Raw genomic sequence first — 25087 nt, 5'->3', positions numbered from 1 at the left:
ATAACCAGGATCCATGGGTGCAGGAATCGAGGGATGGAAATGGGAGCGGCACCACTCACTATTACCCCAGTGACCCACTAGGGAAGACTTCCTGTCCCTGCAGCCTCAAACTCCGCTGGTCTACAGGTTTTAGTCCCAAAAGGCAGAGTGCTGTCACCAGGGACACAGCAATGATTCCACTAAACTGGAAGTTAAAACTGCCACCTGGCCATTTTGGTCTCCTTTTACCTCTGAATCAATAGTCAAAGAAGAGAATTACTATACTGACTGGGGTGATTGATCCTATCAAGGGGAAATAGGACTGCATCTACATAATGGGGATAAAGAAGAGTTTGCCTGGAATACAGGAGATCCTCTAGGGCATTTCCTGGTTCTGCTATGTCTTATGATTAAAATCAATGGAAAATTGCAACAACCCAATCCAAGCAGGACTAACAATGGCCCAGAATCTTCAGGAGTGAAAATTTGGGTCACCCCATCAGGCAAAGAACCACGGCCAGCTGAAGTGCTTGCTGAGGGAAATGGAAACATGGAATGGGTAGTGGAAGAAAGTAGTGATAAATATGAACTTTGACCACATGACCAGTTACAGAAAAAGACTATAATGGTCATGAATCTTTCTTCTTTGTTTCATTATGATGATAGTATATGTATGCAAAACAAATTTTTTTGTCTTCTTCCCCCAATTTTCCCCTTATCATATAACAAGTTATATCCATTTCATTTAAGGATGTCAAGAACTTGCACCCTCTTCTATATGGAATTAATGCATTTCCAGGAGTACACAGGACAGTTGAACATTGTTAGGCAGAAATATATATATATACACATGTCTGTTATTGTTTTACTTAAAGACTAAGTATGTTTTTTAGGTAATGTGTATGGTTGCCAAGTTGACAAGGGGTGGACTGTGATGGTTAGGCTATTGTGTCAACTCAGCCAGATAATTGTGCCCAGTTGTTTGGTCAGGGGAGCACTGGGCTGACTGTAGTGCAAGGGCATTTGTGGACTTTAGTAACCATTGACTTTACTGCAGTGGTAAATTATAGATAGCTGGTTATAATTACATCAGTCAGGGAGATTGCCATCAGCAGTGAGGGATGCTTAACCCAATCAGTTGAATCCCTTAAAAAGGGAAGTGATTCCAGCATTTAGAGAGAAATTCCCAGCTTGTCTTTGAACAGTTAGCCTTTCCCAGAACTCATTAAGAATCTCCATTGGACTTTCATTGGAGCTCCTGGTTGCAGCCTGCCTGAGGAACCTGGACTTGTGCATCCCCACGACTCTGCGTGAGATACTCTGATAAATCTCTTACTATTGACGGATATCCCTTGTTGATTCTGTTTCCCTGGAGAACCCTGACTAATACACCATGTATCACCATATTTTTAACACCCTGTAGAACATTGCTGTATTTATATTATTAGCCACAATCCTCATTTACTTCCAAAATCATTACAATATATTCCCAATATTATCCTCCAGCTGTCCTCCAACTAACATTAATCTTCCTAGACTACTTGTTTCAGCCACAAACACATCCATAAATCAAAGTGTTTGTTACACTCATTATAATGTGTTATCAAGTCCAATCATTACCACGTATTTACATTTAACCATAATAAATATTTTACTTATGTCCAGTATCTTCTCCATCTTATCATCTCACATTTCACCTCCTACCAACCTACACTTCATAGTCCAACTCCATAAGTCTACTCATTGTATTTGGTTCATATCAGTGAGACCATACAATATTTGTCCTTTTGTGTCTAGTTTACAGCAAGCCTAATAATATCCTCAAGGTTCCTACATATTTTCTTCTTACAGATGAATATTTCACCATATGAATAGAACACATTTTGTTTATCCAGTCATCGGTTGATAGTTACTTAGGTAAATTCCCATCTTTCAGCAATTGTGAGTGATGCCATTATGAACATCAGTGTGCAAATATCTGTTCACATCCCTTCTTTCAGTTCTTCTGAATATATTCCTAGTAATGGGATTGCTGGATCACATGGAAGTTCTATATTTAGTTTCCTGAGGAACTGCCAGATTGTCTTCCACAAATGTTGCACCATTTTACACCCCCACCAACAGTGAACAAGTGTTCCTATTTCTCCATATCCTTTCCAGCACTTGAAGTTTTCTGTTCTTTTAATAATCAACATTCTGTATGGTGTGAGATATTATTGCATTGCAGTTTTGATCTGCATTTCCCTAATAGCAAGTGATGTTGAACATACTTTCATGTGTTTTTTGGTCATTTGTATTTCCACTTCAGAAAAATGTCTATTTAAAAATTTTGCCCATTTTTTAATGGAGTTGCTCATCATTTTGTTGTTAAGTTTTGTGACCTCTTCATATAACATGGAGATCAGTCCCTTGTCAGATAATACAGTTTCCAGAGATTTTTTTTCCCATTGAGTAGGCTGCCTTCTTACTTCCTTGACAAAATCTTTTGAAGAACAAAAGCATTTAATTTTGAGGCAGTGACCATTTATCTATAGCACAAGATCTTGAAAATGTTTCCCTACACTTTCTTCTAAGGGTTTTATGGACCTAGTGTTTATATTTAGGCCCTTGATCCATTTTGAAATCATTTTTATAAGTTGTGAGATAAGGGTCCTCTTTCTTTCTTTTAGATATGAATATCCAGTTTTCCCAGCACTTCTTGTTGAATAGCCTTGCCAAATATCACTTGATCATAGATGTGAAGGACTATTTCTGAACTCTTGCTTAACTCAATTTCATTAGTAAAATCTGTCTATCTTTATGCCTGTATCGTGGTGTTTTTACCACTGTAGCTAGATAATATGCTTTAAAGCAAGGGTTCTTTATCTTTTCGTTGCACAGACCACTTTGTCTGGCAGATGAAAACCACAGACTCTTTATTAAGTCCTCACTATACTGTGTATTATTTAATAAATAAATCATACTCACAGCAACACATCCCCACAAGAATGTTTTTTTTTTAATTTAAATTCAAGCTAACAGACCCCTTGTTAAGAAGCCCTGCTTTAAAGCCTGAAAGTGAGAGTCTTCCAACTTAGTTATTTTTTAGGATTTTTTTTTGGCTATTCAGGGGTCCTTACCCTTCCAGATAAATTTGATAATTGGCTTCTGCAATTCTACAAAAAAGGATATTAGAATTCTTATTAAGATTATGTTAAATCTGTAGATTAGTTTGGGTAGAATTGACATCTTAATGATATCAGCCATCCAACTCATGAACATGGAATATTTTCCAGTTATTTAGATCATCGTTGGTTACTTTTAGCAATGTTTTATAGTTTTCTGAATATAGGTCTTTTATGTCCTTGGTCAAATTTATTTCTAAATGTTTGATTCTTTTAGTTGCTATTGTAAGTGAAATTTTTTCTGACTTCCTCCTCGAATTGTTCATTATTAGTGTATAGAAATGTTATTGACTTTGCTTATTATTCTTGTATCTGGTCACATTGCTGAAATTGTTTATAAGTTCTAATAGTTTTGTTGTGGATTTTTTGGGATTTTCTAAGTATCAGACAATATCATTAGTGAATAATATATGAAATAATAATGAAAGTTCCACTTCTTCCTTTCCCATTTGGGTGCCTTTTATTTCTTTTATTGCCTAATTGTTCTATTTAGAACTTCAATCACAAGTATAGAAATTGAAACAGTCATCAAAAATCTCCCTAAAATGAAAATTCCAGGACCAGATAGCTTCACAGGTGAATTCTATCAATTATTTAAAGAAGATCTAATAACAGTCTTGCTCAAACTCTCCCAAAAAATTAAGCAGTAAAGAGAACTACCAAACTCGTTCTATGAAGCTAACATCACCCTAATACCAAAGCCAAATAAAGATATTATAAAAAAAGAAAGTTACACACCAATTTCCTTAATGAATATAGATGCAAAAATCCTCAACAAAATACTTGTGAACTGAATTTAAAAACACATCAAAAAATTATATATCATGACCAAGTGGACTTTATACAAGGTAGGCAAGGGTAGTTCAACATAAGTCAAACAATCAGTTTAATACACCATCTTAAAAACTGAAGAAGAAAAATCACATAATCATTACAATTGATGCAGAAAATATTTTTTGACAAAATACAAGATCCTTTCTTGATAAAAAAACACTCCAAAAGATCAGAATAGAAGGAAACTTTCTCAACATGATTAAGTACACATGTGAGAAACCAACTGCTAACATTGTACTTAATGGTGAAATACTGAAAGCTTTCCCACTGAGATCAGGAAGAAAAGGATGCCCACTCTCCCCACTGTTAGCCAATATTGTGCTAGAAATTCTAGACTGAAGATGTTACTTCAGTCAAGATGTTACCCAACTGAACCAGGTTGAGCTTTAATTCAGATTACTGGAGTCCTTTTAGACAGAATGGAGTTAAGACAGAGAGAGAACACCACGAGAAGCTGGAAGGCAATAGAACCTGAAGGAGAAAGGAAAAGACATTGCCATGTGCATTGCCACATGGCAGAAAAGCCAAGGATCAAGGATCCCTGGCAGCCAACTCCAGAATACCACAATCATAGGAAGGAATGTCTCACTTACAGACACTGAGCTTTTGGACTTCTTCTAGCCTCAAAACCATGAGCCAATAAACCCCTGCTGTTTAAAGCAATCTGCTGTATAGTATATGTTTTAGTAGCCAGGAAACTAAGACATTTGATAAGGATTTTTAAAAAATTGTTTGTTTTGGAAACTTCATACACTATTTCAATTCAACTCTGTCCTTCAATATATGGCAATATTATTGTTATTTTTCACGTTTTTATTTTCTCTATTCTCAAATTTTGAGGTTCTTATTGTTATTGAACTTCTTGGTCTAATATTCTAACTCCATTAATTCATAACTTTTGTTTTGGTGTACACTTTTTTCATTTTAAAAAGATTTATTGAGGTATATCATGCATATTTGAAATACATAAATAATAAATGTGTAGTAGAAATTGTGAATTTATAAAACAAACACATGTAAGACTTCCATATATCACCCTACCACATATACCCTGTATTATTGTGGAACATTTGTTACAGATGATGAAAGAACAGTGTTAAAATATTACTACTAACTATAGTCCATATCTTACATTTGGTATACTTTACTTCAAACCCACCCTATTATTACCATTCTGTATTAGTATTATATATTTGATATAGTTCATTTGGGAATGTTCTCATATTTACTCTGTTAACCACAGTCCATCATCCAACACAGGATTCACTGTGTTATACAGTCCCATGCCTTGTACAATCCATTCAAAGTATACACTCAATGGCTCTCATTTTCATCACAGAGTGGTGTCATCATCACCTAAGTCGATTTTAGAACATTTTTATTATCTCAAAAGGAAAAACCCCATGCCTCCTTAAAGTCCCATACTGGTGATCCATAGAATTGATATAGTATCTTCTTTGCCATTGCTAAAAAATATTATGTTTCTGTTAACTATCATCCATAGTTGTAATTTTCCTATGCATCACCATATTTTAACACTTTTTAATAGAAAAATATTCTTATATTTATACTATTAACCACTATCTTCGTGCACCACTGAAATCAGTTATACAGTCCCTGGATTATCCTCTATCTTCCTTTCAATTGACATTTACATCCTCAACTTTCAGCCACAATAAATTTTTAAGAGATTTACTTGTCTCTATCTTCAACAATTTTAATATTTGTTTAAACTTTTAAAATTTATTTTTAATTCACAATAGATTTTTGGTTTTGTTCTGTAAAATCTTCTACAATATATTTCTCTGTCATGGAAGCAATATCCTCTCTACTAATTTGAAGTGGTTTTGTTACTTTTTTTTTTCTTTTCTAGTTTTTTTGCTTTTCTGTTTCATGTGCAATGCCCTCAGTTGTTCTAAGTTACTTTATTTTCTCTGTTTATAAGTGCTATTTTTTCTTTTATTTTAGAGACTTCTCAAATATGTACTAGTGCTCAGCGGTCTCTTTACAATTAAAATGTGTCCATAATGAGGCATTGGGAAGCTTTAAGTTTGATGGCCTGAGTTATGATTGGCAACACCACCATAGGTTGCTCAAACCAGGACCAAGTATTTTATTTAAGGGAAATTGATGGTATTAACAATAACATTTGACATATTTGCTTTGTCATGTTCCCCAGAGAGAAATAACTGAGAACATGTTTCTCAGGTATGTTCTTCAGAAATAAATTGTCCAATCTCCTCTGTAATGGAGACTAATGAGGGATGATTTTCAGACCTGTGGCATTGAGAAAAATGCCTCACTGTTCTTTATGAATATTTTCTCATTTAATCACTCTGTTTTTGTGTATATCCTTGTCATCAGCTTTGCTTCTCTGATTCTCTCAGATTCAGTTTTCCCAAGAAAATAAACTTACATTAATTTACCAGGATGAGGAAACATATGAGTTTCCTAGGGCTGCAGTAACAAAGTACCATAAACTTTGTGGCTGAAAAAAAACAGAAAATAATTCTCTCACAGTTCTTGAGTTCAGAAGTCTAATATCAAGGTGTCAGCAGGGCCACATTCCCTCCAGATGCAACAGGGGGTTTCTATTCCTTGTATTGTATAGTTTCTAGTAGCTATCGGTGCTCCTTGGCTTCCTTGGTTTACGGCTTCATCACTCCATCCTCTGCCTCCATCTTCACATAGCTTTCTTCCTTCACTCTCTATGTTCTTTTCTTCCCTCTCAAATCACCCTCTGCCTTTCTTTTAGAACAACCCTTGGCATTGGATTTACAGGCCACCCAGATAATCCAAAATAATCGCCTCATCTTAAATTCCTTAATATATACCTGCAAAGACTTTATTTCCAAATAAATTACATTCACTCTATACAAGAATTAGGACATGGACATTTCTTTTTCAGAGCCACCATTCAACTCACTACAGATCAACGGTTCCATGACTGCACAGTTTGGTGTATAGTATCAGGATTTCTTTTCCTTTTACAGATTTTGTACCAATCTTTCTGCTTTCATTGTTATACCAAACTTTTGTATTGAGAGGCAATTGTTTCCTTTAATTCCTGAGCATATTCTGGTTCTAGGTCATAAACTGTTCAATGTTTTGTCACTTCAGGCAAGGTTCTCACCTTTTTCTGCTAGGATAATTGCTTTCCAGCTTCCAGAATTTATTCAAACTCTCTCAGCTATTGTAAATTTTTCTGATCTCTGAGTTGTATAGAATGGCTCTTATTAAATTCCATACATGAATATTTTTGAGAGGGTTTAGGAAGGAGTGAGAAAAGCAGGGAGTCATATACTGTTTATTTAGAAGTATTGTTTATACGTTTACTTAGAAATTATAAATTTATTTACTCTAATCATAAACTTATCATAAGCCTGTCTTTCTTTATAGGAATACCTGCATTTTCTAAGATTCAAAGATGACTCAAGAAGAATATTTCAAATTTCAGGCTATATTTTAAACAGAAGTGTAATGGTGAACAATTTTTTAAGGTCCATTCATTAATGAAGGAGTGGATTTTGTGTTGCTAATTACTACTAACAAAAACTAAATTCTCTATAGCATTAAAATGTCTTGTAAAGATTATGAGAACTTTCCACTAAAGCTATTTTTAATTCACTGAATATATTTGAAAAATTGATTGTTTCATGAATCAGCACACTTTGACTCTGCAAATAAAATAATTAAAAGTGGGATTGTTCAAATAACTATTCAAAATTAGCATTTTCTAAATACCAAGTAGTTCTGAAAGTATTTGCCATTTCAAATCTACCTAATGCATTTATATGAGTTTCTTGGTTTATATATTGTCCTTCCTAATTCACCATGTTGATGTTTATTTGTTTTGCAAGTGCTTTAACGGCTGAAAAATGATCTATCAATCCACCATTTAATAGTTGCTCTGTGTGGTCAACTTATTGACCAAAATGAACAGTCTGCATTTCCATTAAGCTAATTAACCAAATAAGAGCTAAAAAATAAGTAAAACAAAATGAAACAAAATTAAGAGTAATGAGGTTAAAAGACTGCAGTATGTTACAGAACTCACACCAGACTAGTAATCAGGATAAATGCACATTGCTCCCTGTTCTTAGGTGATATTAGGCAAATCTCTCTACTTTCTGGATTTCAGTATCTTTATTTTTAAACGAGGAAGGACATTTATTCAACATTTTCTCCCAGAGTCTAGGATTTAGTGAGTATGCAAAGGTTTTGAATAAATATGTTGCTGGCAGGAAGGATGGAATTATGGATAAATGAAAGAATGAAATCTGAATTTTAAGAATTTACCAAAAAGCCAAAAGTCATGAAGAAAATTTCTGCTAATGTTTTAAACCTCTAAAAATGCAACAGTTTTGTGGGGCTTAGTGAAATACTTGCTAAATACAAACATAAAAATCCCATTTATTCCTGAAAATGTGGAAGAGGTAGAAAGGGATAACCTTCCTTCTGTACCTCTTGATTTATTTACCTATAAACTAGGAAGACAACCAAAAAAAGGATTCAGGAAAGAATTTAGTACTCAATTATCTGTTGTGTTTCAAAATCCAGTTGTCTCTTTCTTTACCTTATCTTCTCTCTGGTTACATTTTTTAATGTCCTGAGGGATCCTGGCATACAGATTAAGTGACACTACTTGGCACAGGCACTTCAAGAAGCTAACTTGGGAAATGGGCTAAAACCTTTGAATTTCTGGTCCTAAGACTTGAACTCTAACTTCTGCTAGAAAAAATACATTTATTTTTGAGTTTCTTCTTACATAGATACCAAATAGCAAAACATATTAAGAATGGTAATAGATATAATATGTACATTGTTCAAAAAACAACCCAGGCTAAGTTTACTTTTATTTGTGGGTTTGTGTATTTATCTCTTAAAAAGCAAAAACAAACAAAATAAACATATATGCAAGACACATGCTCAACCACTGGGCTACACCCACTCCACCAAAGTAACTTCTTTTTAAAAGAAAATATAAAGGCCAGGTAAAATTTTAGTTACTACCTTAGTGAAGAATCAAATTTTACATATTATGTTTAGAATAATTTGATGTTAAAGTAATAGATATTCAAATAGTGGAAGGAAAAATTGAAAGTTTAACATTCATATATTGACACAATAACAATGGAACTTTAATTATTTGTTTTTATTTTTTCTGAATATTGCTAACCCCTATTTTAAGGGCTCACAATTTTTCTCATTCAACTATTTAAACTTTAACATAAAACCACTCGTTGGATGCCTATGTCATGCCAAAGAACATTCTAAAAACACTTTAAATACATTACTTCCATCTAATTTAGCCCTAAAAATAACTTATTGTAAGAAAGTAACAACCAAAATTCCAATTTGTATCCAATGCCACTTTGCAACAAAAGGTTATATAATTGGTTTGAATTTATACAGCAAAAATAGAGCAGAACCAGGTCTTGAACCCCTGCATATCTAAATTCAAAGTCCAATTTCTTAACTATTTTATTATCCTTTATACGTTTATAGCATAGCATAGAGAGATAAAATTGTGATAGGACACATTGCTATGGGAGCAAAAGTGAGAAATAATTAACTGCTTAGATGGTTAGGTAAACATCACAGAAAAAAGTGATGTTTGAATTAAGACTTGTAATATAACACATTGTATCAAACAGATAAAACAGAGTACCACAAAAAAATACAATATGCAAAATGTACAAAATCATAAAATAACATTCATCTTATTAAATAATATTTTTGAATCATCTACTACTTACCAAGTGTTAAGATAAATCACACTAATATAAATATAAAATGTCAAAGACATTGGGCTCTATTCATTTAGTTCTGGCCCTCTAAAATGCATCAGAGGTATTTATCTAGTGGGGGCTTACATCAACAGTCAGGCCAGTCCCAGACCTTGCCTAACATAAGAAGATCAGGAAAACCAAACAGCCACATTCTAAAGGAAAATGCAAAAAAAAAAAAAAAAATCATATATAATATTTCATGTGAAAGTAAAACATGCATGACATGCCTAAAAGAGGAACTTGAAGGATCACAGAGAACTTGAAAGCATAAGTTAAGAGTGGATAGATCCAGGAAAGTTAGAATGATTTGGTGTGCCTAGAGATTGGAGAAATTTTCAAGGAGGACTAAATGGAAGTAGAAGGTCAGATTGCAAGAGACTTTATCAGGCCTTTTTGGGTATCAGGGAAAATTTTACAAGGAAAATAAAGTTTAAATTCGATCTTAGAGGAAGTATAGGAATTCATCAGATAGATAGGAAGTAGAGGAAATGTACACATCATTATGGACTATGAGAGAAGAACTAATGAGAAAAGCATTAATATGTGTAGAAGCATAGATGTGTGAAGTAATGTATCTCTCCAACTCCTCCCATTTTGTTTTGCCTTCTTATTTCTAAACAACATGAAAGAGGTATACTAACATGATTGATGAGATTCTAGGGCATGTTGTGCCATGTTAATAGTAGGTGGGGTCAGTATTCTTGAAAGGAATGTAGAAAAAGATGATGATGTCTCCTTCCTATTCCTACTTTGATATTTTTGAGCTTGTCTTCTGATGTAGCTGACCAAAGTTTGTCTTGGTTGTTAGTGTACAGATGAGCAAATATTTCAATCATCCTGTCTGACAATAACCATACAAAGGGTAAAGCATTATATTTGTTTCTGGCTTGCTGGCAATCTTTGGGGTTCCTTGACTTTCTTGTGAGTGTCTTCAGGGAAGGAAGGGATTGAAGGAAGGAAGAATGACTTTATGGTCAGAATCATGGAAACCATGGACTCGCCTGATGGGGTCTCCTTGGGCCAAAAAAGCAGACCCACTTATTTGAGTAGAAAGGGCTGATCTGTCCAGCACTTGAAGGGAAATTGGTAATTGGACATTGCATACCAGTGCCCTGGTAATTGGACATTACAGGGCTCCCACCCTGATATTGGGTGGAGTTTGGTTGCTGTACATCACTGCATGGGGAGGGTGGAGTTTGGGATGGAGTTCAGTCACCACTTGCTCAGAGATGGTGGGGCCTAAGCCCCAGCATTTGTGGAGAGTATGGTCACTGTAAAACCACTTGGAAATATGGGGATGCCACTCCAGTAGAACTGGAGAGATGATTCTTAGACCTTGAAATCTAATGGAGTTTGCCCTGCTGGGTTTCTGACTTGTTTAGGACTTGTGACCCCTGTTTCCCTTCCAAATTCTCCATTCTTGAAAAGGAATGTCTATCATATGCCTATCCCACCAATGTATTTTAGAAGGGGATAACTAGTTTACTAGGTTTCACAGTTCCAAAAATGAGAGGAATTTTGTACCAGGATGAAGTGCACCCTTGATTTATTTTGACAGGGCACTGAACTTCTAACTGAAATAATCTAAGACCTTTGGAATACTGAGATTAGTTGAATGTATTTTGCATACAGGAAGAACATGTCTTTTGGGGGCCCAAAGGGTAGACTATGATAAATTGAATGATGTACCCCAATTCGGACATGTCTTTAATTTTTTTAATTGGAGTATATCATTCATACATGAACACACATAAACAGTAAGTGTATAGTAAAGATTGCGGACTTACAAAATAAGCATACTTGACATCACACAGGGGTCTCATACATCACCCCTCCACCAACTCTTTGCATTGGTGTGAAATATTTGTTACAAACTATGCAAGAGCATTGTCAAAATATTACTACCAATTATATTCTTATCTTACATTTTTCCTCCAACCCATACTATTTTTTTTAGTATATTTTTGTTACAAATACTGTGAACTTGCAAAACAATCATACAGATGTATAAATTTCCCATATAACACCACACCCTGGTGGAACATTTGTTACAAATTATGAGATAATATCATCAGACTATTACCACCAAACATGGTCTATAGCATACATTTGGTACGCTTTTTCCATACATCTCCATTATCAACACAGTATAGCTTGGCATTAATGAAAAAATATTATAGTATTCTGTTAACCACAGTCCATAGGTCACACCAATTGTAGACTTCCCATGTTTCTTCATATTCCCATCACCCTGCGATAGTGATGTACATCTGCTTTAGCTAACGGAAGGACTCCCTTGCATTTGTATCCTTAACCACAATTCTCAACCACCTCTAGGTTCACTGAGTTATTCGGTCCCTTGATTATTCTTTAGCTTGCTTTCTACTGACATTTACTTCCCCAGACTACCTTTTTCAGTTACGATCCCATTTATAAACCAGTTGCTACTCACTATAATGTGTTACTATCAATTCTATCCATCTCCATACTTTTACAGTCAAGTTATTAAAACTTCTACATACATTAAGCATCCATAGTTCTTCTCAACCCTCCTCTTATCTTATCTCCTTATAACCTATACTCTAGGTTTTAATTCCATGTGTTTATTACTTGTATTTAGTTCATATTAATGAAACCATGCAATATTTGTCCTTTTCTGTCTGGCTTACTTCACTTAGTATAATGTGTTCAAGACTCATTCATGTTATCACATATGTTTCAATTTCATTTCTTCTTATTGCAGCATAGTATCACATCATATGTATATACCACATTTTGTTTATCCATTCATTGGTGGGTGGACACTTGGGCTGTTTCCATCTTTTGGCAGTTGTGAACAACGCCATTATGAACATTGGTGTGCAGATGTCTGTTCATGTCATAGTTTTTGGTTCTACTGGATATATCCCTAGTAGAGGAATAGTTGGATCATATGGTAGTTCTATATTTAGCTTCCTGAGGAACCATCAAATGTCTTCCAAAGAGGCTGCACCATTATACACTCCCACCAACAGTGAAGGAGCATTCCTATTTCTCCACATCCTCTCCAGCTCTTATTGTTGTATTTTTTTTTAAATAATGACCATTTTATGTGGTGTAAGATGATATCTCATTGTTGTTTTAATTTGCATTTCCCTAATTGCTAGTGATAGGGAACATTTTTTCATGTGCTTTTGGCCACTTGTATTTCTTCTTTGGAGAAATGTCTATTTAGATCTCTTGCCCATTTTTAAATTGGATTGCTTGCCCTTTTACTGTTGAGTTGTATGATCTCTTTATATAGAATGGAAATCAAACCCTTATCAAATAAGTGGTTTCCAAATACTTTCTCCCAGTGACTGGGCTGCCTTTTCACCTTCTTGACGAAGTCCTTTGAATCACAGAAGATGTTTCCCTACATTTTCTTCTAGAAGCTTTATTGTACTTCCTTTTATATCTAGGTCTTTGATCCATTTTGAGTTAATTTTTGTATAAGGTGTGAGGTAAGGGTCTTCTTTTTCTTTTGGCTATGGATATCCAGTTCTCCCAACACCATTTGCTGAATAAACTCTTCTGCTCCAACTGGGAGGGCTTGACAGGCTTGTCAAAAATCACTTGGCCATAGACGTGAGGGTCTGTTTCTGAACCATCGATTCGATTCCATTGGTCTATGTGTCTATCTTTATGCCAATATCATGCTGGTTTTGCAGCTGTATGACTTAAAGCCTGGAAGTAAGAGTCCTTCAACTGCGCGTTTCCTTTTTAAGATGTTTCTGGCTATTCGGGGCCTCTTACCCTTCCAGATAAATTTGATAATTGTGTTTTCCATTTGCTTAAAAAATGTTGGTGGAATTTTTATTGGGATTGCATTGAATCTGTATATCAATTTGGGTAGAGTTGACATCTTAATGATATTTAGTCTTCCAATCCATGAGCATGGAATGTTCTTCCAATTATTTAGATCTTTTTTTATTTCTTTTAGCAATGCATTATAGTTTTTGAATACAAGTTCTTTGCATCCTTGGTTAAGTTTATTCCTAAATATTTGATTCTTTTAGATGTTATTGTAAATGGATTTTTTCCCTGACTTCCTCCTCAGATTGTGATTAGTTTATAGAAACACCACTGATTTGTGGGTATTGATCATGTATCCTGACACTCTACTGAAATCATTTATTAGCTCTAGGAGCTTTGTTGTAGAATTTTCAGGTATCTCTAGACATACAATCATATCATCTGTGAATAGTGAAAGTTTAAATTCTTCCTTTCAATTTGGATGCCTTTTATTTCTTTTTCTTGCCTGATTGCTCTAGCTAGAACATCTAGCACTATGTTGAACAACAGTGGTGACAGTAGGCATCAATGTTTTATCTCTGATCTCAAAGGTTAAATGTTTAGTTTTTCACCATTGAGTACAATGTTAGCTGTGGATTTTTCATATATGGCCTTTATCATGTTGAGAAAATTTCCTTCAATTCTTTTTTTTTTTTTTTGTAGTATTTTTATCAAGAAAGGATGGTGTATTTTGTCAAATGCCTTTTCTGCATCAATTGATAGGATCATGTGGATTTTCTTCTTTGATTTATTAATGTGGTGTATTATGCTGATTGGTTTTCTTGTGTTGAGCCAGCCTTGCATGACTGGTATAAAACCCATTTGATCATGATGGATAATTCTTTTAATGTGTTCTTGGATTTGATTAGCAAGAATTTTATTGAGGATTTTTGCATCTGTATTCACTAGAGAAATAGGTCTGTAATTTTCCTTTTTTTTTTTTTTTTGTAATATCTTTATCTGGCTTTGGGGTTAGGGTGATATTGGCTTCATAGAATGTGTTTGGTAGCATTCCTTCTTGTTGAATTTTTTGGAAGAGCTTGAGTAAGATTGGTATTAAATCTTCTTTGAATGTTCACCTGTGAAACTGTCTTGTCCTGGGCTTTTCATTTTGGGGAGCTGTTTGATGGCTGTTTCAATTTCTTTACTTGTGATCAACTTATTGAGATCTTCCATTTCTTCTAGTGTCAGTGTAGGTTGTTTGTACATTCCTAGGAATTTTTCCATTTCATCTACATTGTCTAGTTTTTTAGCATAAAGTTATTCACAGTATCCTCTTATGATCTCCCTTATTTCTGCAGGGTCGGTAGTAAGGTACCATTTTTCACTTTTTATTTCATTTATTGCATCTTCTCTCTTTTTTTCTTAGTCGAGCTAAGGGTTTGTCTATTTTATTAATCTTCTCAAAGAACCAACTTTTGGTTTTGTTAATTTTCTCTATTGTTTTTGTTGTTGTTGTTGTTGTTGTTGTTCTCAATTTCATTTATTTCTGCTCTGATCTTTGTTATTCCATTCCTTCTACTTGCTTTAGGATTAGTTTGCTGTTCTTTTTCTAGTTCCTCCAGCTGGGTAGTTAGGTCATTGATTTTAGCTCTTCTTTTTTTAATGTAAGCATTGAGGGCTATAAATTTTCCTCTCAAACTGTGTTCATAGCACACCATAGATTCTGATATGTTGTATTCTCATTGTCACTCATCTCAAGATATTTATTGATTTCTCTTGAAACTTCTTCTTTGACCCACTGATTATTTAAGAGTGTGTTGTTTAATCTCCATATATATGTGAATATGCCCTTTATTTGCCACTTGTTGATTTCCAGCTTTACTCCATTATGATCAGAGAAAGTGGTTTGTATGATTTCAATTTTGTTGAATTTATTGAGATCTGCTTTGTCCCAACATGATCTATCCTGGAGAAAGATCCATGAGCACTTAAAAAGAATGTATATCCTGCTGTTTTGGGGTGCAGTGTTCTGTATATGTCTTTTAGGTTTAGTCTATTTATATTATTTAAGCTCTCTGTTTCTTTATTGATCTTCTGCCCAGATGTTCTATCCAATGCTGCAAGTGGTGTATTGAAGTCTCCAACTATTTTTGTAGAGATGTCTATTTCTCCCTTCAGTTTTGCCAGTGTTTGTCTCATGTATCTTGAGGCATCCTGGTTAGGTGCATATATATTTATGATTGTTATTTCTTCTTGGTGAAACATCCCTTTTATTAATATGTAATGTCCTTCCTTGTCTCTAATAATAGTTTTGTTTTTAAAGTCTGTGTCATCTAATATAAGGTTAGCTACCCCAGCTTTTTTTTATTTTTTTGGTTACTGCATGTGTGGGTTATCTTTTTCCAACCTTTCAATTTCAAATTTTGGTATTCTTGGGTCTAAGGTGAATGTCTTGCAGACAACACATAGATGGCTTATATTTTCTTATCCATTCTACCAGTCTGTATCTTTTCATTGGAAATTTTAATCCATTAATGTTCAATGTTATTACTGTAAAGGCAGTTCTCATTTTATCCATTTGGATCTTTGTGTTTTGTCTGTCATTTTATATTTGACAATTTTAGTTGCTGTTACTGATACAGTTGTCATTTCTAGATCTCTTCCAGGCCTCTCTCTCCTGTCTTTTCTATTCAGGTTGTAACACTCCCTTTAGTATTTCTTGAAAAGCTGGTCTTTTTGTTATAAACTCTCTCAATTTCTGTTTATCTGTGAATAGTCTAATCTTACCCTCATTTTTAAAAGATAATCCTGCTGGGTATAAAATCCTTGGCTGGCAGTTTTTCTCCTGCCATATCTTAAATATATCATACCACTGCCTTCTTGCCTCCATGGTTTCTGATGAGATATTGGCACTTAATCTTATTGGATATCCCTTATATGTTATGCATTGCTTTTCTCTTGCTGGTGTCAGAATTCTCTCTTTATCTTGGGCATTTGACATTCTGATTAGTATGTGTCTCGGAGTTGGTCTATTTGGATTTATTTGGATGGGAGTGTGTTGTGCTTCTTGGACATGGATATCTATGTCCTTCAATAGGGTTGGGAAATTTTCTACCATTATTTCTTCAAATATTCTTTCTGCCCCTTTTCCCTTCTCTTCTCCTTCTGGGACACCCATGACATGTATGTTTGCATGTCTCTTGCTGTCATTTACTTCCCTGTGACCCTGTTCAATTTTTTCCATTCTTTTCTTCATCTCTTCTTTTGTTTGTTCACTTTCAGAGGAGATGTCTTCAAGCTCACCAATCCTTTCTTCTGCTTCCCCAAATATGCTGTTACATGCCTCCAGTTTATTTTTTATTTCATTTCTTGCAACTTTCATTCCCATAAGATCTGCTATTTTTCTTTGTATGCTTTCAAATTCTTCTTTGTGCCCATCCAATGTCTTCTGAATATCCTTAATCTCTTTAGTCATCTCATTAAATTTATTAAGGAGATTTGTTTGAACATCTAAGATTAGTTGTCTCAACTCCTTTATGTCATCTGCAGGCTTATCTTGTTCCTTTAATTGGGTCATTTCTTCCTGTTTCTTGGTATGGATTGTAATTTTTAGTTAGCATTTCTGCATCTAGCTTGCTAGATGTATTTCTTCTGGGAGCAGTTTCTCTCTTTAGTTTAGGGATTTCTTATTTTTTCTCCCTTGCTGGTTGGGTTGTAGGAGCCAAGGTTGTAGTTGGTGCTGTAAGCTATGGAGGCTGATGCTGCCCATGTTGCCCCAGGAATTGATGAAGTTTCTCCCACCTTTCTCTTCTGTTAGGGGTAGAGACAGAGCTGTAGCCATGTATAATAATCCAGGTGACTGTCTATAGTCACCTGGAGACACTGATGAAGATTCACACCCCTTCTTCCCCTACCTTAGTCAGGGATGGAGCTATAGTTTTGGTCCACAGTCTATGCTGTGTGGGTCCAAAATGACCACAGTTGCTCAGGTAAATTGATATATCACCAGACCCTCTCCCTACCAGGAGTGAGAATGGGCCCTCTGGAGTGCCCAACAATCTAATCTCTGTGGGCCAAATATGCCTGCAGTTGCCCTGAGAGGCTTAGGGAGTACTACCTCTTCTGCCTTTTAGAGGGTGGGAACAGAACCACAAATGCTCAACATTTCAGTCCTGTAAGCTGAAAGTACCCACCGTTGCCTGGAAAGGCTGAGGAAGCACCAGCCCCCTCCTATCTTATTGGGTGGTAGGGATGTTTCTATGGTTGCTCAACTCTTCAGTCCCTTTAGGCTGTGAATACCTGCTGTTGCCTGGAGAGGTTGAGGAAACACCAGCCCCCTTCTATCCTCTTAAGGTATGGGTTGGATCTATAGGCACCCAACAGTTCAGTCCCTGTTGTCTGAGAGTACCCACCATTGTCCAGAGAGGCTGTGGAGACACCAAAATGTTCCTATCCTATTGGGGGTGTGGGTGGATTCATAGGCACCCAATAGTCCAATCCATGCAGGCTGAAGGTCTGCTGAGGCCCAAAAAGGCTGTGGAAAGATCAGCTGCCTTCTTTTCCATTGGGGGGTGAGGGTGCATCTACAAGTACCCACCAGACCAGGCTGTGTGGGCCAAAAGCACCTTCAGTTACCCAAAGAGTTTGGGCAAACACAGTCCATCTCTTATCCCATTTGGATGGAGGTGGACCCACAGGTGCCCAACAGTCAGAGTTGTGGAACCCAAAACTGTTGCCCTGAGAGGTTGAGGCAACACCAACCCCCTCCTATCTTGTGGGGGGATAGAGGTGGAGATGTGCTCAAAGGTACTCAACAAATCTGTGTGGGCTGAAAACTCTTGCCATTGCCCAGGGAGGCTGAGGATACCCAGCTCCTCTTCTATTCTCTTGGGGTGCAGGGATGCAGCCCTGGTTGTCTGTCTATTCAGCCTCTGCCAGCAGACAGCACTTGCAGTTTCCTGGAGAGCCTGGTGCAGGCTCTAGCAGAGCCAGCTTCCTCCCTGTTGGAGGTGTGGCTGGAGCCTAGGCTAGGGCTGCAGTCCAATCTTGGTGTAAAGAAGCCCATCCCTAACTTCACTGGATTTCAGTCAGCCAGGCTCCCCCTCATGCTGGGGGTGGAGTCAAGATGGCAACAACTGAACTCTTTCCCACTTGGACAGGCTCAGACCTAGCTGGATTATACTTTAGCCAGCTGAGTCCACTAATCAATAGCTGAGGTCAGTGGACAACTGTCTCTTCTTCCACCCTTTATGGGAAATGGAGCTTTTAACTCCAGCCACGGAATAGCTCCTGAGGTGGCTTGTGCCCCTAGAGTAGGATGGGCACCAGCCTCTGTAGCGTGGCTTGCAGCTTCCCAGAGAGGTGATGCAAGTCCCCCCAGCTTCTTCCCTGCCGGAGGTGGGACTGGGGTTTAGGCTAGACCTGCAATCCGAACTAGGTAGAAAGAAGCCGGTCCTTACAAGCACTGATTTTCAGTCAGCGTCACTTCCCTTCATGCCCGGTGTGGAGTCAGAATGGTGGCCACCAGCTTCCCTGTGATCTGGACAGGCTCAACAATTAATTGTTCCTAGGATTCTACTTCAGCCCGCCGAATCCACTAATCAGTAGCTGAAGTCGGTGCAACACTGTGTTTTCCTCCCATTTATATTGGGGGAGATGGAACTTCAACTCCAACCATGGAATAGCTCCTGAGGTAGATTTTACACCACAGACACTGACCTCCACAATGTGGAGAGTTTTACTCATGATTCCTCTGTGCAGATGTGTAGTCTCCTCCTTCCACACTGTCAAGGATGTTGCAGGATACTCCTCTGGTCTCCTGGGTCCTCCAAAAGGTGCTTTAGGTAGCTCTGGGTGACCACCAACTGCCCTATTTCAGGAGCTGACTCCAGGAGCTCCTTACTCTGATGCCATCTTGGCTCCATCCTCCACGTCTTTAATTTTTATTTACATCTTTTTAGGTGTGAACCCAATATAAAAAGGACCATTTGAAGGTTAACTAATTTCAGTTAGCTTTCCCCAGTTTATTGAAAGTGGGCCTTATTCTGGATTACTAAAATCCTCATTAAGCAGAAGAAATTCAGACATAGTAAGAGAAAGTCACAAGTAGGAGCAAGAAGATGGAAGTCAATGGAACCAGGAAGAAAAAGGAGAGAACATGATAATGTAATGGGAGGCAGAGGTGTAAGCCAAGGTACCCCAAGGAACCCTTGTAGCCAGGACCAGTGTTATAGACTTGGGGGGAAAAGCATCACTTTGCTGCTTGCTTGATTTTGGTCTTCTCCTAGCCCCCGAAACCATGTCAATGAATTCCTGTTTTTTAAGCCGACCCATTGTGTGGTATTTATGATAGTAGCTCAGGAAAAACTAAGACAATTGGTAATATGAAATATGACCAGATGAGAATTTCAAAGATTACTGAAAGTTATGAAACAGGGAGAATGTAAAAATATAATCATATTTTTGCGATCCTCATTAAAATGCTAAATCAGTTATTTACATTTATTTTTGCATGAGATGATTTTCATATTTGTGCTTTTGGAAGAAGTAAACCTCATTTGTTGTAGTCTCTCATTCTATTAATCTAACTCAAACATATTCTATACACTACCAATGCTTTAGAGTCCTTGTTTTTTAAATTTATTATCATTGCTATGGGTATGGCTTTCAATAGATTATTTGATGAATATTTAAGTTACCAGTCACTGTGTGTATACATTCAAATATGCATCCACTAAAATTTTTGAGATGATGAAATTTAGGCTTAATGCCAAAAGAAAATATTGTTTGCTGAGTTATCAAATAGAATGTTGGTCATAACTATAGTCCCTGTCTAGGAAAGAATAAGAGTTATAAAATGGATGTTGTGACAATTTTTTTCACATAAAATTCTGAAATTTGCTAGACTATTGGTTAACCACATCTTGCAAATCCATTGGTAAAAATCTGTGAGAATTACTAACATATAATCCATGAACTATCACTGGCATAAACACATCACTCTCCATTTCAAATAACAGACAACAACAGCAACAATACAAGCATCCAAAATCAGAGATGAATAGGCAGATATATAATTATATTTTGACATCTTATTTTTGTAATAAATACCCCTTGGGTTCAGCACAGAGAAAACATGCATTACTTATAAACAGTATTTCAAGTAAGAAATAGTTGAATGTTCTTTATACCAAATTAAACTCAGCAATGATCACAGATAAATGATTTCCAACAATTGCCTTTAAAAAAATTTTTTTAAAGAAATACCAGGGGTTGAACATGGTACATTGGAAGCAGGCACTCAACCACTGAGCTACACCTGCTACCTGTGAGCAAAATAGACCTCTACTGGGTTTCCCAGTTGTTTACATTATTTTTCTCTGGAACCCTGTGGTATATATTTTGTCTCACATCAATATTACAAGCCACTGTTCACTTCTTATTATTAATTGTGCTTGAGTGGTTGTATGAATATTGTATTTGCAGTCATCAGTGTCACCAATTTGCAACAAAGCTGTACATTTTAGTTTCTTTGGTACTTCCATATGTTGCTACAACATGTTTTATTAGATGGTGGAACTGCTCTGATACAGCACATAGTTTATGTCTTCATCTATCCTCAGCCAGCTTCTCACAATCCCTATAAAACTTATTTAGAAATTAAAAGGGAAATCTCTCATTTTTTGTAGCCTCCCAGTAGTCTAATGCATTACTTTCATAACCCAGTTGTCTAAAGTGTTCATTTCATAAACTTGAATACCCATCTCATTTTAAATTAATGACACTTGAAAATGAAATGCTGCATGTTGTGTGGATGGTGATAACTAGCGTTAGAGATTTATCTAGTATTTCCTTTGTGATTCCATATATGGCATATCTGATTCAATGGTTTAGATTTTTATAGTTCTTCGGGAAGACACAAAACAATATGATGGTAGTGGCTTTTTAAAAAATCACTTATACATAACAACTGCACTTATACCATAACAATTTTTAAAGTACATTTAACTGGTCATGGGTAATCAAGAAATTTTTAAAAAATAATATAGACCAAGTAAGGAGATAAAAATATCCCCATTATCAAAAATTTAAGATATATATGAGAAAATTATATATGATATATATAAAAAATTTTTCTTCAATGTACAGAATGTGATCACACAAAAACTACTTCTATCTGGCCTCACCTCACATGCTGCCTGGTGGCTAGAGTGTCCCTCATTTTAGTGCCATGCCCGTGACCTCCCATTCAGGAACCACTGCTTCTGGCTGCCACTCACCCCTGAGGGCCCTGGTCTTGGGCTTCCAGGCGCTGTGCTCCAGCCTTGCTAAGCGACTAACATCAGGTGTCTGTGCTTGGTGATAGACCAGGAGCAGTAGCCACTGGAAGGAGTGTGGCCATCGCCACACACTTCATCGCACACCCCGGGATTACACTCCCAAAATGCATCCTCCCAAGAACCAGCAACTGGGCTGTTGGAAACTGAGGCACAATGGCCTCACAAGGAGAGATGTGCTATCTCCATGGCTGTGCTGGCAACCTAAGGAATGTGGTAATTAAGAGTTCCCAGCAAATAGGATGAAACTGTTAAAGGCTGAAAGAAAGGTAAGCACATACCTTTTATAGAAAATCAACACTTAGACGTTGTACCTTGACATAAAATTTTTATGAATTCCTTAGACTTTGAGTAATGCTGATAGTTAACTGCAGGTTGCTACTTGTTGTCATGTAGGCTATGGGTGTTGCTGCTTGTTGTCACGTAGGCTATGTGTTCCTGCTTGTTGTCACATAGACTGCAATATATAGAGAGCCCCTTGTAAACAATAAAGTTGTCTGATGAGTCACTACTCGCAGACACCCTGATCCCAGCTCTCTCGTCCTTCCTTCCTTCCTTCCTTCCTTCCTTCCTTCCTTCCTTCCTTCCTTCCTTCCTTCCTTCCTTCCTTCCTTCCTTTTTCTTTCACTCTCCTTTTTCTCTTTCTTTCATTCCTGATACCCTTTGGGTCCAAATCTCCAACATCTGGCACCCAACGTGGGGCCCAAAGAAGTTAGTGAGTCTTCCAAATCAGTATTGGGAACTGCGGAAAAGACCTCGTTGAGGATTGTGTGACATCCAATGCAGTGTGACTTGAGTCTTCTTTTAGGACTGTTGGTGAAGATCCAGGGCCCTACCATTGAAATCTGAGGAGAGGCAGAGTGCTCCACCAGAAAGGAAAACATCATGAGTACCAGACCTCGTAGTGCCTAGCCCTGCAGTTCCAGTTGCCTGTTACTTGCCAACAGCTTATGAACCTCACTCATGAGTGTCCATTGTGCCCACTTCAATGACTGTAACATCAGATCCCTCCTGCTCTTGAGAGGAATAAATCCTCAGATGCATGATTCAAACCCTCTGGGGAGTAATACAACTAAAAACCATCCGAGCTGTATTCATTACTTTACAAAAACAAATAGGAGTAAATGTGGAAATATGGATGGAGATTAAAATACTTCACTGAGACCTGTGACAATTGCTGCCATGCATCACATTAACTTTACAAACCCTGGGAACTGTGAACTTGCAGCTTGTGTTTGCCTGTGGACTTTGGGCCTGTGTGCTCTCTCCTTATGCTATTGTAGCAGGAACTGTTAACATTACAAAAGAAAATGGATACCAGCCCCTTGGACTAATGACACTCATAGTCATAACCTACAAAAGAATTTGGAAATTATTTCTTGGAATTGCCCCTACTTATGAATGGTTGGAAAATATAAATAAGACAGAACAGTATTTGACCCTTAATCAAACATATCATTTTAAAGCCTGTGTTAGAGATCCATTTGTTTTCATAACTAGTAAGATAACTATTAAGAATGACTCATTGTTTTATGAAAATGGTCTCTCATATACCTATCAGGAAGTGTGTTGTAGGATGGAGAAACAATAGCAATGGCCAGAAGAAGAAAAGTCATCTGGGTACCTGTGAGAATGACATGGATTTGGCAATCATCTCCTGAAAGTCAGTTTTTGCTACATATGGCATAATAATTCTTAAAACAGACTAGATGCTTTATTGGACTGCTTGCTAGAAGCATTTTGGGACTAATTGGAATCATTACAGCTGCTGCTACCGCTGTGGTAGCTTTACATGAAAGTACAAACACAACAATATGTACATGATTGGCATAAAAATGTTAGTGATTCATGGCATAGTCAAGAGCATAAATTAATGATTTGGAATCAGCTGTGTTACATATTGGAGATCAATTGTATAATTTAAACTTGTTAAGGGGATTGAAATGTGATTGGAATGAAAGCAACTTTTGTATTACTCCTCTTGCCTATAATTCATCCGATATAGAATGGAGAAAAATTAAGAATCACTTGCTAGGTCATGAAAGTAATATCTCTCTGGAAATGGGAATTGCAAAGAAAAATATTAGATATGTGTCATAATCAAATTCATGTAGCAAATGATAAGGATATTTTCTCAGATATGATTTCACATATTACAAAATTTAACCCAGTTAATTGTTGGAAATGACAGCATTTCCTGTCAGCTTTAGGAATAGGGCTAATCATATTTGTTCTGTTGCTCATGATTCTTACCTGTGCTGAAAAGTGCTATTTAAAAAAATTGCAAAGCATAACAGCCATGGGACATGTGAATAATCTGGTGCTGGCAAAAGTACTTCAATAATTTCCCCAAGTCCAAGAGCTTGGCCAGTAGTCAATGATGGAAAGACTCTCAGAGGAGGGCAACCTAAGACAGGCACGGTCACCTTGACTAAAAAAAAAGGGGAGATGTTGGAACCTGAGGCACAGTGGCCTCACAAGGAGAGACGTGTTGTCTCCATGGCTACACTGGCAACCTAAGGAATGTGGTAATTAAGAGTTCCCGGTAAATAGGATGAAGCTGTTAAAGGCTGAAAGAAAAGATGAGCACATACCTTTTGTAGTAAATAGAACACTTAGACTTTTTACCTTGAGGTAAGGTATTGTTTTATTTCCTTAGATTTTGAGTAATACTGATAGTTAACTGCAGGTTGCTACTTGTTGTCATGTAGGCTATGTGTGTTGCTGCTTGTTGTCACATAGGCTACATGTTCCTGCTTGTTGTCACATAGACTGGGGTGTATAGAGAGCCCCTTGTAAACAATAAAGTTGTCTGATGAGTCTCTACTCACAGACCCCCCGTTCCCAGCTCTCTCATTCTTCCTTTCTTTCTTTCTCTTTTTTTCATTCTCTTTTCTCTTTCTTTCATTCCCAATACCCTTTAGGTCCAAATCTCCAATACTGGGCCATGGTATTTCTGGCCTTATGCTCCAGGAGATCTCAGACTTCAATGAGCCCTGATGAAAACATTGAAGATCCAGGATGCTGGACTCATGCCAAGGGGTGGCAGGATGCTTGGTGCTTCCATTGCCATGGCAGCACCTGAAGTGACAAAAGATCCCCAAATAAAAAGAACAGCAGGTGAAGCATGTGAACAAAGCACAGCTGATCAAGGAAATCAAGAATTATGTGCTGCAGGCAAAGAAGCTGGTGGAGTCCTTGCCCCAGGAAATCAAGGCCAAGTGTA

The sequence above is a fragment of the Dasypus novemcinctus genome, chromosome 15 (genome assembly GCF_030445035.2).
Source record: "Dasypus novemcinctus isolate mDasNov1 chromosome 15, mDasNov1.1.hap2, whole genome shotgun sequence".
NCBI classification, from domain to species: domain Eukaryota; kingdom Metazoa; phylum Chordata; class Mammalia; order Cingulata; family Dasypodidae; genus Dasypus; species Dasypus novemcinctus.
This window is presented reverse-complemented; position numbering follows the sequence as displayed.